Here is a 17,654-nt window from a genome sequence, read left to right as displayed (position 1 = left end):
CCCTGCACTTGCTCGAAGAAGGTGAAAGGATTGACTCAGCATTGTGAGCATAGAGCCCCCGAGCATTGCTAAAAATGCAGTGCACTTGCAACGCAACTTAAGCAATGCGCCACCTTCAGTGCACAGATACATCACATATCTGTAACGTTTTTGCCCCATAGTGCACCACATTCTTAATACGGCACATCCATAGTGATGATGTCACAGTGCACAATAACTGGCATATCCCTGGTGATATGGCAGTTATTGTACATCTACCCATTAGTAGTTTAAAATAGTGAATGGATCAGTACACACTGATCAATGAGTCACTACAAAACTATAACAGGAGTGACAGAGTATTTGCTGGAAGTGTAAGGATAGAGACTGGGGAATTGAACATATAAAAGGCAAGTTTGCAGGTGCATAGAATACTGCAAGCATAGTCTATAAGAGTTAAAAACAGTCCATGGCCTACGGCCTACTTTGTTCCATGTCTACTTAGATACTGACTGGATGATTACAGTTGTCCAAGGAGAGTGTCGAGCTGAATGTATAACTGCTTCACTTTAAAACAGTGTATAGATAAACACATACTGCTGTATGGCTCACTACATTACTAAAATAGCAGCAGCAGAATGTTTGGAGGAAGTATAAAGATACAGGCTGGGCAATTGAAAGTATAAAAGCCAAGTTTGCAGGTGCATAGAAAAAGTCATTTATTATTTATTAATCTTCCCAACGCCCGAAGTGCCAGCACACCTTTCCGAGGGTAGGTTTACGATGATTTACAAATGCTAACATTTTTAAATTAAGAAGCATAATAATAACAAATATTAATCCTTTTTTTTTCTTCTAATGATAACAATATTTTTTTTATGTCTTCTATTTACATGTTTTCAATCATGAAAATGCAAAGAACACATTTTACCGAGTAACACTTTTTAAACTTTCCAACGTATATAGATAAAAATACCTTATACATGTTACGATCAAAATCGAAACCTTTACAGGTTCACAGTTTGTAACTTTTCCGAACACGTGCTGAAGAAAAACAGTTAAAACGTGAGCATGTGTAAACTGCAAAACATGACATCTAAATAGGCGGACCCACAGCTTCCTTCCGTAGACTACTAAACAACCAAAAACTATATAAACCACACCTACTGTGCAATTAGTTTTGTTTTCGCAAGTTATTTCTGAGTCGCCAATCGATGTTGCAGGTTCCGTTTTCTAACATCGGATTCTCTTTTTGCATCAACAAACATATTCCGGAGTTGTAAGTTGTTTCAATATGGCAGAGGCATAGTCCTTAGTTATAATTTGTGGCAATTTATCAATATTTAAACATTTATATGTAGAAAAAAATGTTATTGCATGTTTTTCGATTTTTCTCTGTAAAGTCAGCAGCTTGTTTTTAAAAACAGATAGATTATAAAAAACATTGCTCCTTTTCTGGCTCCTTTCACCTTATATATAGTGAGTTTGGAAATTATAATATTGACACTGTACTTGAGAGGTGTGGTGACCCGTCGGCGCGAACCCTAAACATTTACAATCAACGTCACCATCTTCCACTTACTATTGTGTTTTCCCCTAGAGATCACATACTGTTAATATGTATATTATAACATTACCAGTCTTGGTGATCTTAGTGGACTTCACGATCCGTCGTGAAGTAACAATAAGTTACAAACGATAGCGGCTTCCGGTTTTCAGTGTATTTTCCCCTTGTGATCATGTGCTGTGAGAATATATACATATTATTATTCTCACCGTCATGATCTTAGAGGAGTTTATGACCATCACCCTGAAGATCAAACTTTTTCACCTCCCGGTGAAAAAAAGTTCAGTAAATAATTACCGCTCGAAAGTATTTCATTATGGATGTTCTGTTAAATAAATGATTTAATTTTCCTTTTCTTTTTACTGTAACAATGGTATCAATTGTTATATTATAATAGATTGTCCTATTGGTACAGAAGAGAAATGGGAGATTTTTCAGCGCCATCGATAATATAACTTTCAAATATTAAAAAGTGCTTGATCAGATATTTATTTCAAGAATCATATTTTAAGAAACATCGGGATAAAAAAATATAGCTATCATGCATACTTTTTTACTTTAAATAATTAATAAACCCTACATTTCTGAACGTTAATTTCTAATTTCTATTCCTATTTGCGGTTCCTTTTCACCTTCTCCCTAAAGAATATATAGGACCTGTACTTTATATTATAAGAGTACCATCCTATATATTTTTTAGTGAGTATGTGATTTATTAGCGGAACAGTCTGCAACCTCTAAGCACTACGACAGCACATTCCTGAATTGTACAGAATACAAATTTGAAAAATAATAATGCATGCATTTCCATGTGATATGAAATCATTTGTATTTAACTGTTTTTTACTTGTTCTCTTGATCTGAGATAATGTAGTGCGGGAGTGTTTGTTGTAGCACTTCTATTCTACTTAATCTAAAAGTAACGGATGCCCTCTTACATCATCAAGAATGTGGGGCAACACTTTTACAAACTGTAGCACAAAAAAGAAGTATATAGCTACACTTAACTGATATTTTATGAAATTCCATTTTTAATTGTCACTCCTTTCATATACAGCGACAGTTTCTGAGGAAAGTTTATTTGTATTTGCTTAATAAAAGGTGTTTCAAATCTAGACTGATTTTTTTGCTGCGCAGCCACACCTCCCCATCAGGAAAGTAAACACCACATTATAAGTAAATAGTACTCCTAAGAAGTATGTCACCTACAAACTTGATAAAGAAAAACAGCGCAAGACACTGTCATTTTTCCGCTTTGATTTATACACCACACAGCTAATATATAAATGTCCCTTGAAACACATAAAAAGATTGCTTCCCTCATAATCCCTCTCCACCATCTTATGGGAACTGTACAGAGTTAATAGTGTTCCTAACCTGCCCTCTACTACTTTCTTTCCCCATACTCCTTTGGAAAATGCATCACAATATCACCGACAACAGTGAACCGTCCCCACCCGATAAGGAACAAACTTGTGCTCGGAACGCTTTAGCCAATAAAATGTCCATGTTGTTCCACAGACGAGCAAGGAATGACTGCCAAACCTTTAAGCTTCGTAAAGTCCCGCTTGGAGCACGTTACCCTAATACTCCCTGAACAGGAAGGATTCGCTTACAAAACTTTTCCACTGACTTCTTCGACGACTACGGTTCCTATGAAAAAAAAAAATGTCCAGCACAGTAACTATTTCAATTAGCAACATATTGTGGTGAACTTCTAACCTCTGTACGCACGCAAGTGATCCATGAACTGTCACTATAGTAGCAGGCAGAAAGGTATTGGCTGTACAAAAAAACGTTATATTTTCCCTGGATCCTCTACAAGACAGAAAGGAAAGCAAAATACCACGTGTACAACACCCTTGCACAGTTTTTTTTAATAAAAAGAGGTCCCGGGGGGGAGGCGGTCCCTGGAATTCCGGGGAGCCCCCCGCATACATATAGTTAAAGACCTGGGCTAAGCGATACCCGTGCAGGGGGGACCCTATGGGCCCCCAATTATGAAAAAAAAATCCTTTTGGGATTTTACCCCCCCCCCCCGGAGGGTAATTAGCAATAAAGCAGGCTTCGCCTATTTTTTTCTTTTTTGTCCAAAACGCGTACCCCGCGATTTTTTTTTAAAAAAGAAAAAAAAATGAACGCTTAACGTCATGTACGGCGCCCCGTACGCGTACGGAGTGAACGTTTCTAATTGTTCAAAAACATATATTTATGTATTTAAAGTAATATTAATGGAAGACATTATCTGTGATAATCATGAAAATCGTTTTTTTTAAAACTTTAAATAAGCGTCTATTACTTTTAAAAGCAATTATGGAAATTGCGGCCATACACCGTAAGAGCAAAGATGGTTTGAAGAATTATACATTTTATAAAACAATATAGTACTGCACGCTAAAGGAGAAAAGTCAGCACAAATATTGACCCCCTCCCAACATTTAAAAGCCCCTGGGGGGAGGTGGTAAATGAATCGAGACTGAATACGTTAGTACAGCCTACTGTGCTTACGCTATCAGGAAAACACAACAACAGTACAAGGCCCAGATTTCCATTGTAGTGATTTCTTAGTTGCATGTATAGTTGTCAGATCGACACACACACTCCCTCATGGCTGGTATACACCCATAACACACCCATCCAGCACATTCGTCACTACACATGTGACCCTATGTATAAAAAAGACAGAGCGCACGTGTTGTACGCCATTTTAGAGTTGTTCCCAAAGTACCGAACACGGGGCACACTACTACATGCGTGGCCTCTTTGGTCACTGAGTTAGTGGTGCCCGAAGCCCTGAGCGGGTGAAGAACCTGCGATGATGATAATAGCAGCACGAGTATGTCGTTAGCCATAGAGATATTAACACTCAGCACCATATATGAGACTTCTTTGTTGGAGATCGGGACTACATCATGCAAGAAGGTGTCTTATCCACGAAAAGGTGAGCAGTAAGGCTTGAGTATGCATCCGAGGGAGTCACGGTTGTAGCAGACTAGATACAAAAACGCGACTTAGTGTTTCAGACAAACGCACTCCTATATAGTGTATTAATTTACATGTATACATTTTTTCCCAATAGCAGGAACGTTTTTATAATCTCTGAAATGTCCGGAATATTACCAATACAAACAGTTCATAGAAATGTGGGAAGGAACGTGTATAAAAGCGCAATGTTATCTAACTCCAAATCAATATAGTAACAATTACCAATCATAACATCTTTCTTTTATTATCTTTTAGATGTAGACCTTCAGGCTGTATTATGCAACAAGGATGACGGCACTGGCACAAGGTGAGCAAAGAAGCTTGTTTCGGAGAGAACAACAAGTTATCTCAGAAAGGAGAGAATGTGTAGTATGCAGCAGGTGTGTAAAACACACATTGGGTTAACGGGGCTTCAGCTAGGATGAGATAGCTTCCTGGGCCCACACACAGTCGCACTGAGTACTTCACAGGTCTTTTAAAGACATTTTGCTTGTTAATGAGGCTTTGATGTCCTCCCCGCTTACAGCCCCTGCAGCTCCACTCTTCTTTTTGTTGAAGTTAAGCCCCCCAAAACTTTTTTCTAGCCCCCCGATATTTTTGACTGTGTTTGCGCATCTAGCTTCAGGCCCCCCCCCCGTCAGGTGTGTCTCTCCCATATTTTAATGTTCTTTTTTCTCTCTTTCTCTTTCTTAATCTCTCACATCATTTCTCTTTCTCTTTTTATGTTTTGGACCATACTATCTCCAGTCTGCTATATATAACCTTATCTGAGTTGAAGTGGTAAAATCTCTTGGTTACACTGAAGGCTCTTTGACACATAGAGCACCCTCTTTCAATGACGCCAATGGCACTAGGTGAGCAAAGAATTTTGTTTCCGAAACAACAACAAAAAATTTGTGAAAGGAGTGAGTAGGTAGTGTGCAGCAGCTTGACTGTGTAGAAATGTATAATTACCTCCGAGCATTGACAATAGATAGGTTACAACAGTCTGAGAAACAGATCTACAAGCTTATTGCGCCACTTTTGTGTCATTTTTAACAAGGGAAAAGTGGCGGAAGGAGCTTGTAAATCTGCGTCTGACTTTTCAAGAAGAAAATCTTAACTCCAGACTCTGCGAGACAGTTTTAATGTTGTTTTTTCTCTCTTTCTCTCTCCCACTCTCTGTGACATCATTTCTCTTTCTCTTTTAAAGTTATAGGCACGGCAGTCTTTTTTGACGTGTAGAAGCAAAGTTGAATTGAAGTTGTGAATTCTGGTGGCCGCAATGTTTATACAAGGTAAGCACAGCGGCCTAGATATACAACGCCTCCATTGCAATGCATTAGAAATGAACCGGCGTATTTACAATCCTGTTGTGCCACTTTTGTGTCAGTAACGCAGTAGTCACTTCCATATAGACACCACCTGAACGCGGGACTATAACAGAAGTAAAATGTACTAGGCACACTGCACACGTAAAGTGTTACATTCATTCGTAAAAGATCAGTTTACCTAATTTAGAATAAGATTTACAATGACAAGTACCTCAGGAAAGAGAGGATAGAGAGAAAAGTACATTGACACAATACTCAGAGTTATATTTACCTAGGATGGTGTGAAAATCAGACCGCCCTCGCCAAGAGTTATGCGTCCCTTGGAAAGTTCAGGTGACAAAGACTTCAGGACAGGACAGATGACCTCTTCTGGATTCAAACCTGCATCTCACCCCTCTCTGACACTAACTTCCTCCTTGATTCTTCTGTGATCTTCTTCTAAATCTATTTACCTCCTCGATTCTTCCGCGATCTTCTGCTAAATATTTAGCTTTAAAAATCTGATTCTGCTTCTTGAGGTATTCGATCAGCATTCAGGCAGCATCTTAGTCTCTCAGCGTTTTGGCTACAACCGTTCCAACTAATCTAACTAACTACCCCAATTATACTTTTGTAATGGCATGTACCATCACCGATTGTTTCGACTTTATGAAACTCCTATTTCTGATTGGACCAGCTGAGGGGATGATCATCACACCATGCTAAGTTTCTAATAATGTTCTTTAGTTCATTGTTTTAAGTTCCCGCCCATTAATTTGTTCTCCCAAGCTTTAGTTCCCACCAATATTTGTAAACTTTATCAACAACAATGTCAATTTCACAGTTGTCTATTGAATCTTCAGGATGTTCAGCTGGTTCCAAGGACATGTGGGGAGAACGACCTTGGACGATTCTTAAGACTTGAGCTCACTGCTTCAGCGTTGTCCCTTCTGCGCATGTGAAAAGAAACACGTGGGTGTCAGAGTTTTGCATCATTCTGAGGCCCAAATACGAACTAATAGAGAGGTGAAAAGAAAATGTATTGATTTCATAATAAAATGATTTTACTGTCTGCCACCTATCTCTACTTTAATCCCATATACTTATAAAAACTATTTATGCATTAGCATGTAGTATATAACTCGTTTCAGTTTCAGCAAAGCAGATGCTTAGCATGTGAGTTTCCAAGGGGCCATATTAGATGCAATTGCGCAGAAGCAGAATTTTCCCTCAAAGGGTTAAGACGTCATGCAGCTGACGCATGCGCAATATATTGTCCCGCGTTAGCAGCCATCTTTAATCATACTCGGGTTACTTGTTAGTGAAACACATAAGCAAGCCTCCTCTATCTATTAATATATGGAATGTTGTGCATAATTAGTATTAGAAAATATTATTAATACTTCTTTATGGGATTATATGAGAGGATTGCGTCCAAGCAAGTCTCATTTACATGATTCCTTGCTCCATCACTATGCAGACCAGCAATTTGCCAAAGGACCACTTTAGCAATGCCAACATTTCTAACATCATCAGTCATCTAATAATTGTGAAAGCTCAAACAAATGCATGGGAAATCCAAAAACAACAAAATGGGAATAAAACATTGCTCTTTTTCTTGGGGGACATAGCAGGTGAAAGCCGATCACCTAATCGAACAACGGATAATCAGGACATTCAAGAAACAGACAAAACCGTCATAATAGAAAGTCAACCAGAAGCCCCAATAGAAAGACAGGAACTACTAGTTAGTCATTTAGTGCCAATCCAGAAAGTACCCAAGGAAGTAAGTGCACCATCTAAAATTAAAACAAACTCTGGATCTTCCCATGACTACAACATCATGCCCTCACCAATAAAGGCTAAATTGGAGCATAGAAGCATTTCCCAACAAAGTAGCTCTCCAGAAATGGAGTTCATGGAGGTCAACATGAGCCAACTATGTGACACCACCCATCCAAAGCAATGCAATGCACGCACACAGAAGACCCCTCACCGCTTTCAGCACCTTTATAGACTCCATTTATCAACAAAATGGAGACCATTTCTGCTGCACTTTCCTTTAAGTCAGAAAAATTAGAGCCTCAAGTTGACCTATTGCACATCTTGGTCACCCATGTTCTGGCATTGAGAAGAAACTTCAAGATTTAAACTCTTTAATTGAGCGGGTACAAAGAGACCCTTACACCACGTATCATGAGTGTCAAAGACAATTTCAAAGACAATTTTGTAAAGGAACTTTCATTTAATCAAGATTAAAAAACTTTGGACTTTGAGACTTTGAGGTTACATTTTGTCAAGTTGGTACTAGAGAACCCCCTGAAAAACCTCTGGCTACAGTCTACAAGGTATAAAACTCATGTGAAGGAAATTAGAGATTTATTACAATTTGGAATTATTTCCCTTAATGTATGTGTGTCCTGTTTTTCTATAGTATGTTTTAGGTACATTAGGAAAACCTTATCAAGTCCAGTTATTGCCAAGGTTCCCTAAAAGTTAAAAGAGAGAAACTTAGTGCAACCATCCATATAGATATATATATAAGGTAAACCTAATAAACATAAATTGTGTATATTCAATATGATTATAAGGTAAACTGGTATACTCTATTAAGTATCCTGCTTGGTTACAGGTTGACAATAAAGCGTAGCACATCCCAGTTAGAATTCAGAACCTGGCAGGTCCAGACAGTTGCTGTCTCTAGTCTTCTCTCTCTCTACCCAATTCCCCTTCTCTTTTGGAACGTCTGCCAGGGCTTCTGTTCTCATTCAGTGGCACTGAGAGTTGTTCCAGGAGGACTTGGGAGCTGCCATCGCCCCTGCAAACATTTCTGGACTTCAGGTGAGCGGCTGGAGTCTAATCTAACACAAAGCCAAGCCACAAAATCATAAGTTTGCCTGAGCGAGGGATCTCCCAGTAGATAAAGACGTTTCCCTACTAGACCTGTCAAAAGCTTTTGCAGCTTTGCAACATGAGGTTGCGGTTCTTAAACAAACCAACCACAATTGACAATGTGAACTTCAACTATATAAACCACGAGAATCACCTTGGGAAGATGATTCAGTTTGTCCTAAGCAGGTCCTACAAACACCACGTTTCCACTTCACACCACTCCCTCTAGATACTACTACATCAATCCCTTCCGATACCTCTGCTTTTAGCAATCAACCAGTTACTGTTTCAGTTACCACACCCACTCCTGTTCCTTTGGCACCTCCTGAGTGGTTCTTAGGGGATCAGTCTAAATTTAGTATTTTCATGAATCAGTGCCAATTGCATTTTTTATGTCGCCCCTTAGCCTTCCCTAATGATACCACTAAAATAGCATTTATCCTTTCATACTTGGGTGGCACAGCTGCAACTTGGTCAATACCATACGTAGAAAGGGATGATCATAATCTACATAACCTCAATAGATTCAAGGATGCAATTCAAAAGCTTTTTGCCAAACATCGGTTTGTCCAAGCTAGTGACAACAAACTTTTCAATTTAAAACAAGGGAAGCAGTATTTGTTGACATATATCACTACCTTTAATAGACTTCGTGCAGAAACTGAATCGCCAGAGGTTAAAAAAAAATCACTATTCTATTGTGGCCTACGGGATGAGTTAAAAGATGTCTTTGCACAGATTGTTCATCCTCCCGAAGATTGTGCACACTTTATTGACTTAGTGGTTTGCCTAGATCATCGTTTGGGTGAACGTCACGGTGAAAGAACACTTGGAGATTTTACACGTTTAGTGGTAGTGAAAACTGAAAAGAAAAAAGTACCCTTATCAAATACCTCAGAACCAATGCAAATTGGGGGAATCAGGGGTCCTCTGTCTAAAGAGGAAAAGCACTGTAGACGTCGACTTGATCTATGGTTATATTGTGGTCGCTCAGGACATTTTGCTAGGGAATGCTTACTCAAAAATAATAATACTCGTAAGGCAATAGGTGTTGCTGCAACCTTACAACCCCCCAGATGGACTCTCAGTCTGGAAACTCCCAGGCCCGCTAAGGTTTGAGACCCCCTTATCAGCTACTTTGGCCAACACAGTCTCATACCATTATTTGGCTAACGCTATCACTGATACTCCTCGTCACTTAACTCTGATTGTAACCTTGCTTTTCTCTAATCAGGTGAGGAAAGTAATACCAATTACATTGGATTCTGGGGCAACCGGAAACTTTTTGGACATCGAGTTTACCAATACCTTACACAGTCCCACTGGTAAAAAAGATATGCCAGAACCTGTTAGAGCAGTCAATAGATCTGAATTGTCTTCTGGTTTAATTCTTTATCAGACTAAACCCTTGACAATGATTTGTGCAGAGAGTAATTCAGAACATATTCAGTTTGATTTAATTGACACTCCTTTATTTGGAGCCATCTTTGGTATCCCTTGGCTTCATGGGTATAACCCAAAAATTGATTGGGTTAAACGTACTGTTACCCTTGACTCTGTACATTGTTGGCATTGCTGTTACTCAAACAGATAACAACCCGTATTCTCATTATATTGAGCTTCCACTCTTGAAAAAGACATTAAAGGTTCCTTAACTACTAAAACAGACACTACAACGCTACCTATTCAGTATAAAGATTTCCAAGATGTCTTTTCAGAAATACAAGCTACTCAATTACCACCCCATCTGTCCTATGATTGACTAACTGAACTAATTCCAGGGGCCAGTCTACCATGCAGTCGAGTGTTCGCCTTGACTAAGCCAGAAACTTTATACTTGAAAGAGTACATTGATGATTTATGACTGAAAGGTTTTATTCAGCATTCCACTTCCCCAGTGAGTTCTCCACTCTTCTTCGTGCCTAAGAAGAAAAAAGAATTGCGCGCCTGTATTGACTATCACGCAATAAATAACGTAACTATTAGGAACAGATATCTCCTTCCTCCAATACCTGTCCTATTGGATCAAGTAAAAAAGTCAACCATTTTTACTAAACTAGATTTACGAGGTATGTACCATTTAGTTAGAGTCAAGTCTAGAGATGAATGGAGGACCGCCTTTCGAACTAAATTTGGTCTGTTCGAGTTCACCGTAATGCCCTTTGGACTTTGCAATGCTTCTGCAGCATTTTTAATTTTTTATCAACAAAGTTTTGCAGGACTTTTTGAATGTATTTGTTATCTGTTACATCAGTGATATCCTTTTTTATTCCTCCTCTACTGAGGAACTCGTTGGTCATGTCTGGGCGGTTTTACAGAGAATGTGAGAACATCATTTGTTTGCTAAAATAGACAAATGTGTTTTTCATGCCACAAAGATTGAATTCTTAGGCTATGTAATTTCACCAGAAGGTATTGCCGTGGATACTACCAAAGGGCTAGCCATCTTGGGCTGGGATGCTACAGGTTCTGTAAAAGATATTCACCGATTTCTGGGTTTTGCCAATTTCTATAGGCGCTTTATTCCCCAGTTCGCTTCCATTGTCGCTCCCATTACTCAATTGCTAAAAAAGGAGTTAAGTTCAATTGGACCCCAGAGGCTGAACGTGCTTTTCAGGTCCTTAAAACAGCTTTTACCGAAGCTCCCACTCTGCATTATGCAGATCCCTCACAACCATTCTTCGAAGAAGGAGAAGCCTCCCAAGTTGCCGTTGGAGGTGTTCTGTCACAAAGAGACCCTGATTCCGGACACCTCCATCCTGTGGCTTTTTATCTAAAAAACTCTTAGCTGCAGAACAGAATTATACTGTGGCTGAACGAGAAATATTTGCTATTAAACTGGCCTTTCAAGAATGGCAACATTACCTCTTAGGAGCTCGTCACACGGTTACCATCTATTCAGATCACCGTAATCTTGTTTTTTCAAAATGTGAAAGCATTGACTCCACGACAAATTATGGTGGTTATCACTCTTTAAGGACTTTGGTTTTATAATCACCTACAGACCCGGTAAGGAACAACAAAAAGCAGACACTTTATCACGATTAATCTCTACACTAATGCTGATAAACCAATACAATCCTTTCCGGAACACAAAGTTCTCACTTTATGCGATTCCAAAGATTTCCTTACTCTTACACAACGGGCTCTAAAGACAGAACCCATACCACCTGATACCATAAAAAACAAAGAGTTGGTATATTTTAAAAAACGTTTATATGTTCCCACTGACAACTTACGCAATACGGTTTTATATCGGAATCATGATACTGTCCTCGCTGGTCATCCTGGTTTTAGGAAAACCTTGGAACTATGTGAACAAACATTTTGGTGGCCTACTTTAACAGATGATCTCAGAGGTTATGTACAATCTTTTCCCACCTGCATACAATCCAATCACCTACAGACCCGGTAAGGAACAACAAAAAGCAGACACTTTATCACGATTAATCTCTACACTAATGCTGATAAACCAATACAATCCTTTCCGGAACACAAAGTTCTCACTTTATGCGATCCCAAAGATTTCCTTACTCTTACACAACGGGCTCTAAAGACAGACCCATACCACCTGATACCATAAAAAACAAAGAGTTGGTATATTTAAAAAAACGTTTATATGTTCCCACTGACAACTTACGCAATACGGTTTTATATCGGAATCATGATACTGTCCTCGCTGGTCATCCTGGTTTTAGGAAAACCTTGGAACTATGTGAACAAACATTTTAACATATATATAACAGATGATCTCAGAGGTTATGTACAATCTTTTCCCACCTGCATACAATCCAATCACCTACAGACCCGGTAAGGAACAACAAAAAGCAGACACTTTATCACGATTAATCTCTACACTAATGCTGATAAACCAATACAATCCTTTCCGGAACACAAAGTTCTCACTTTATGCGATTCCAAAGATTTCCTTACTCTTACACAACGGGCTCTAAAGACAGAACCCATACCACCTGATACCATAAAAAACAAAGAGTTGGTATATTTAAAAAAACGTTTATATGTTCCCACTGACAACTTACGCAATACGGTTTTATATCGGAATCATGATACTGTCCTCGCTGGTCATCCTGGTTTTAGAAAAACTTGGAACCATGTGAACAAACATTTTGGTGGCCTACTTTAACAGATGATCTCAGAGGTTATTACAATCTTTTCCCACCTGCATACAATCCAAAGTCTCCCATGCAGCCTGCAGGTTTAGTACAACCAATGCCCATACTACCCTCACCCTGGCATACTTTAAGTATGGATTGTGTCACCGACTTACCTCAATCAAATGGTCATTCATTATATGAGTGATCGTTGATTATTTGACCAAAATGGCTCATTTCTATCAATTGAAACACATTCCCTCTGCTAAAGAACTAAGCACGTTGTTCATACAACACATTGTACGGGCACATGGCCTGCCAACTACCAATATTTCTGACCGGGACCCACAGTTCGTCTCCAAATTTTGGCAATCCCTCTGTTCTTCCCTCACCATTGATGTCCGTTTGTGTTCCGCCGACCACCCTCAAATGGATGGTCAAACAGAGCGGTTAAACCAGACCATGGAACAGACTTTACGCTGTCTAATTTCTACGTGGACAACAGAATGGGATAAAGCTCTACCTTTAGTGGAATTTGTTGATAACAATACAATACACACAGAAACAGGAGTATCCCCTTTTTTTGTCTTTTGGGTTACCATCCCTGTATGTTTCCCTTACACAAACCTGTTTCTTCTAAGTTGTCAGCAGTATAGGACCATCATGATAATTTGGTAAACATACAGACACAGGAGAAATAACATCTGCAAACACACCAGCAAGAAATGAAAAAACAAGCAGACAAACATAGACAACCAGCTCCCTCTTACACCGTAGGGAATCAGGTATGGCTCTCCGTAAAAAACTTTAGGTTACATCGTTCTCGTAAATTGCATCTACGATATCTAAGACCTTTTCCAGTCAAAAGACTTATTAAACCAGTTACAATAGAATTAGACCTTCCTGCTGATTTCCACATCCATCCCGTGTTTCATGTATCCTTAGTAAAACCATTTTCTAGGGACACCCGAACAGGTCCTCCACCCTCTCCGATTAAGGTTCATTATCAATGGGAGTTCGAGGTAGCCAAGGTACTTGATTCTGCTCATATTCGAGGAACGCTACATTAATATCCTGGCATGGAAAGGTTACAGTCCAGAGGAGAACTCATGGGAACCAGCTTCCTCTGTGCATGCCCCACGATTTGTCAGACAATTTCATCAGCGGAATCCCTCTAATCCACGTCCAGTGTTGGGTTCTTAGACGGGGAGGACTGTTAGAAACTCATGAAACTCACAAAAGCGTCAAGCATGTATAATTCGTCACCATCCTTTTGGTGTGTTTATGAATCATGTCTCTGTTTCTGATTACTTGTGATTCTATGACCTGTTATGTCTCTTGAGGTAATGTCTTACTAGTTCATGTGTAGTTCTTTCTTGTATAATCAGGACTAAGTGTGTTCTTTGTTTTCCTGAGTATTGCCAGTGCTTGTTCAAGCATTTAAACAACACTTGTTGAATACCAGGATAAACTTCCAGTAAAACGCTAATGAAATGCCTATGTAACATTACAGCCAACGCCCATCTGTTGAGTATAAATAGCGACACCCAACACAGCTCGAGTGCTTGGCTTTTTGTTCCTGTCATCAAGAAATCAAGCATCCTGTTCCAGCAATTCTTCCGTGACTGCTTTCTGCTCATGTAGAACATCTTCAGGGATTCCAGCACTCGTGTGAGCCTTCCAAAGACTCTGCAACAATATTGAGCTAAGTAAAGATTAGCTTTATTGTCTATCGTCTACAGAGTGATGTATGGCTTCATTCTAGGAACAAACATCGCGCTTCTATTGACTAAGTCCTTATTTTTGGCACTTTAACATTTAGGAAAGCATCACATATGAATATAATAGCGCTGATGCTTAACATGTGATCATTTTCAGTGGCTTGCAAGAGAATATATCAAAGACAATTTCAAAGACAATTTTGTAAAGAACTTTCATTTAATCAAGATTAAAAAGACTTTGGACATTGAAACTTTGATGTTATATTTTGTCAAGTTGGTACTAGAGAAACCCCCTGAAAAACCTCTGACTACAATCTGCAAGGTATAAAACTCATGTGAAGGAAATTAGAGATTTATTACAATTTAGAATTCTTTCCCCTAATGTATGGGTGTCCTGTTTTTCTATAGTATCCTTTAGGTACATTAAGAAAACACATCAACTCCAGTTATTGCCAAGGTTCCCTAAAAGTTAAAAGAGAGAAACTTAGTGCCACCATCCATATATATATATATAAGGTAAACCTAATAAACAGAAATTGTGTATATTCAATAAGATTATAAGGTAAACTGATATACTCTATTAGGTATCCTGCTTGATTACAGGATGACAATAAGGCGCAGCTCATCCCGGTGAGAATTCAGAACCTGGAAGTTCCAGACGGTTGCTGTCTCTTGTCTTCTCTTTCTCTTCCCAATTCCACTTCCCTTTAGGGACATCTGCCAGGGCTTCTGTTCTCATTCAGTGGTGCTGAGAGTTGTTTCAGGAGGACTGGGGAGCTAAACATCGCCCCTGCAAACATTCCTGAACTTCAGGTGAGTGGCTGGAGTCCTATCTAACATGGAGGACCTGCATCTCGCACTCACATCTACAAACTAACAATGTGGAGGTCAGTCGCCTATAGCAACAGATACAAAATTGTAGGCGCTGTAACAAAGTCTCCCCTTACCAAAAAGGGAACTTAAATGTCTGAGGAAATCAAGGAATAGTAAATTGATGAAGCACCAAAAAAAGGCCCAGATGCCCCTAGATATATCATATGAACAAGAGGCCCCTTGAATGCAAATAGAATCATCAGGACAGCACAAGCCTGTCACCATATCCTTCTCTAGCCTCACTAGACCTGCGGATCTCAGAAATAGGGGTCACAGATACACATACAAAATGGTCCTCCAAAAAACATGCTCAAATTCAAGTCACAAATGGGGCAGCATGAAAAGCAAATAAACCCTCCTGTCTTAAAAACTCTAATTGACAGCTGTTCCATAGATGACTAACAACTAGCATCCATCATAAACACCATAGGATCAGGTCAATTAACTCATGGTAACCCATTTAATAAGCATTGGTTAGAAAAGCCAACAATACTTTTTTTCAGAACAAACAAACTCACGTAACAGAAATGGGGTGGCCTAAGGATGGCCAAAAAACAAAACGCATCAGAATCATCCAACTCTAACAACTCTGTGTAGATCATTAAGAAAGCAAGCAGAGAGCCAGCAAAAAATAGAAGAGCAGACAGCAATTACTCTGGCCCTAAGCACAATCAAAACAAATATTCCTGTAAGTGAAAACAGATCCCATAAAGACCAACACCGCGCATATCCAAACAGTGTGTAGATTCGATCAAGTAATGACTGCCCACACACACCCGAAGGGCCATTAATCTTAGAAATGATTCCTCATTACAGATCCTGAGTACATACTCAATCGAAGTGCAATATTGAATCTAGCTAGCACAATTGAAACCATAACATTTCTTAATACTAACCATATTGAAAGCATAAATTTCAAATCAGAAACAGAAGCAATGGGAAAAGTAATAACGGTGGTAACCTGGAGTAACCCAATGATCGCTATAGAAGTATGATGCCACAGGGATCTCTTCTCAAAATGGGGAATAGAAATAAAAATAATGAAAACAGAGTAGTATCCAGGTCCCCGATGCCCAACAGCAAAATACAACATCACTACGGCCAGTAGGGTACTTATGGGAGCCACAGGGTGAGCTGATCAAGCCCAGGATAGTCTACCTAACCTATGTATCTTACATTCTGCACTACCCAGAGAAGTCAGTCAATCAAGGCAAGTTTCTATATCAACAACTTGGAGCTCCTCACCACCAAGAGTGATGCATGAGTACGCGATCCCATGCTTCAAGGGAGAAGTCAACTAAAGCTCTGCTCTTGGAACATCAATGGACTAGGCACCAAGGTGGAGGAGGTCGATTTCATTATTTTTCTTCAAGAATTTGACATCCTGCTCCTTCAGGAGAACTGGGCTGTGACATCAATGCTGATCATAGGATTTAAAGATTATCACCAAAAAGCAAGTAAGACAAACAAATCTGGCAGAGCTTCTGGCAGGCTATTGATCTACATAGCAACAGATCTATGGTGGAAACTCGAAGTGTTCGATCTAGGCCAAACATGGATCAAATGCATCAAAATCTCTCTGCCGCAAGATCCAAACAGAGAAACCCAGAGTTAATTTCAGAAAGATTCTCTATTAATTTGTAATATGTATAATCATCCGGCACAAAAGGATAAACCAGACAAAATAAAGTCTTTAACAGCCCTTTTGAAATCACTGAAATTTTTCTTTCCGCAAGCCAGTATCCTGCTGTGAGATAACTTTGGGGTAAAGTGACAGGAGTATAACCCATAGACCGAATTGAGATCTGGGTGTACATGCATTATCAACAACAATTTCTCAATCGGATTCAGTAAACAGGGCGAGTATATATATATGTACAAAACATTACAAGAACGTGGAGAAAAAAGGAAGAGAGACTCTGGATTACAGTTTTTAGAAAGGGCACGTAGCATCATATCTTTGAGGACACATTTCATACAGAACAGTTGAAGCAGCACTGTAGGAATAAAATGCGATGGCAACCCAAGGGGGCTTTGCGCACTAAGTGTTAGTGAAGCAAAGAGTGACAGGCGCAAGTGACATGTGGGTGAATACAGCAAGGACGCCAGGTGACAATGTGACAAAAACGCAATATTTACAAAGGCAATGGTTCGTCCTCAATAAATGAGAGATGACTCTCTGTTTTGTGAACCAGTGTTGATGGTGCACCATAAGTCGCGCTGTAGAAGGGTT

The sequence above is a fragment of the Lissotriton vulgaris genome, chromosome 10 (genome assembly GCF_964263255.1).
Source record: "Lissotriton vulgaris chromosome 10, aLisVul1.2, whole genome shotgun sequence".
Taxonomy (NCBI): Eukaryota; Metazoa; Chordata; class Amphibia; order Caudata; family Salamandridae; genus Lissotriton; species Lissotriton vulgaris.
The sequence above is the reverse complement of the archived record's forward strand: the minus strand, read 5'-3'. Positions refer to the sequence as shown.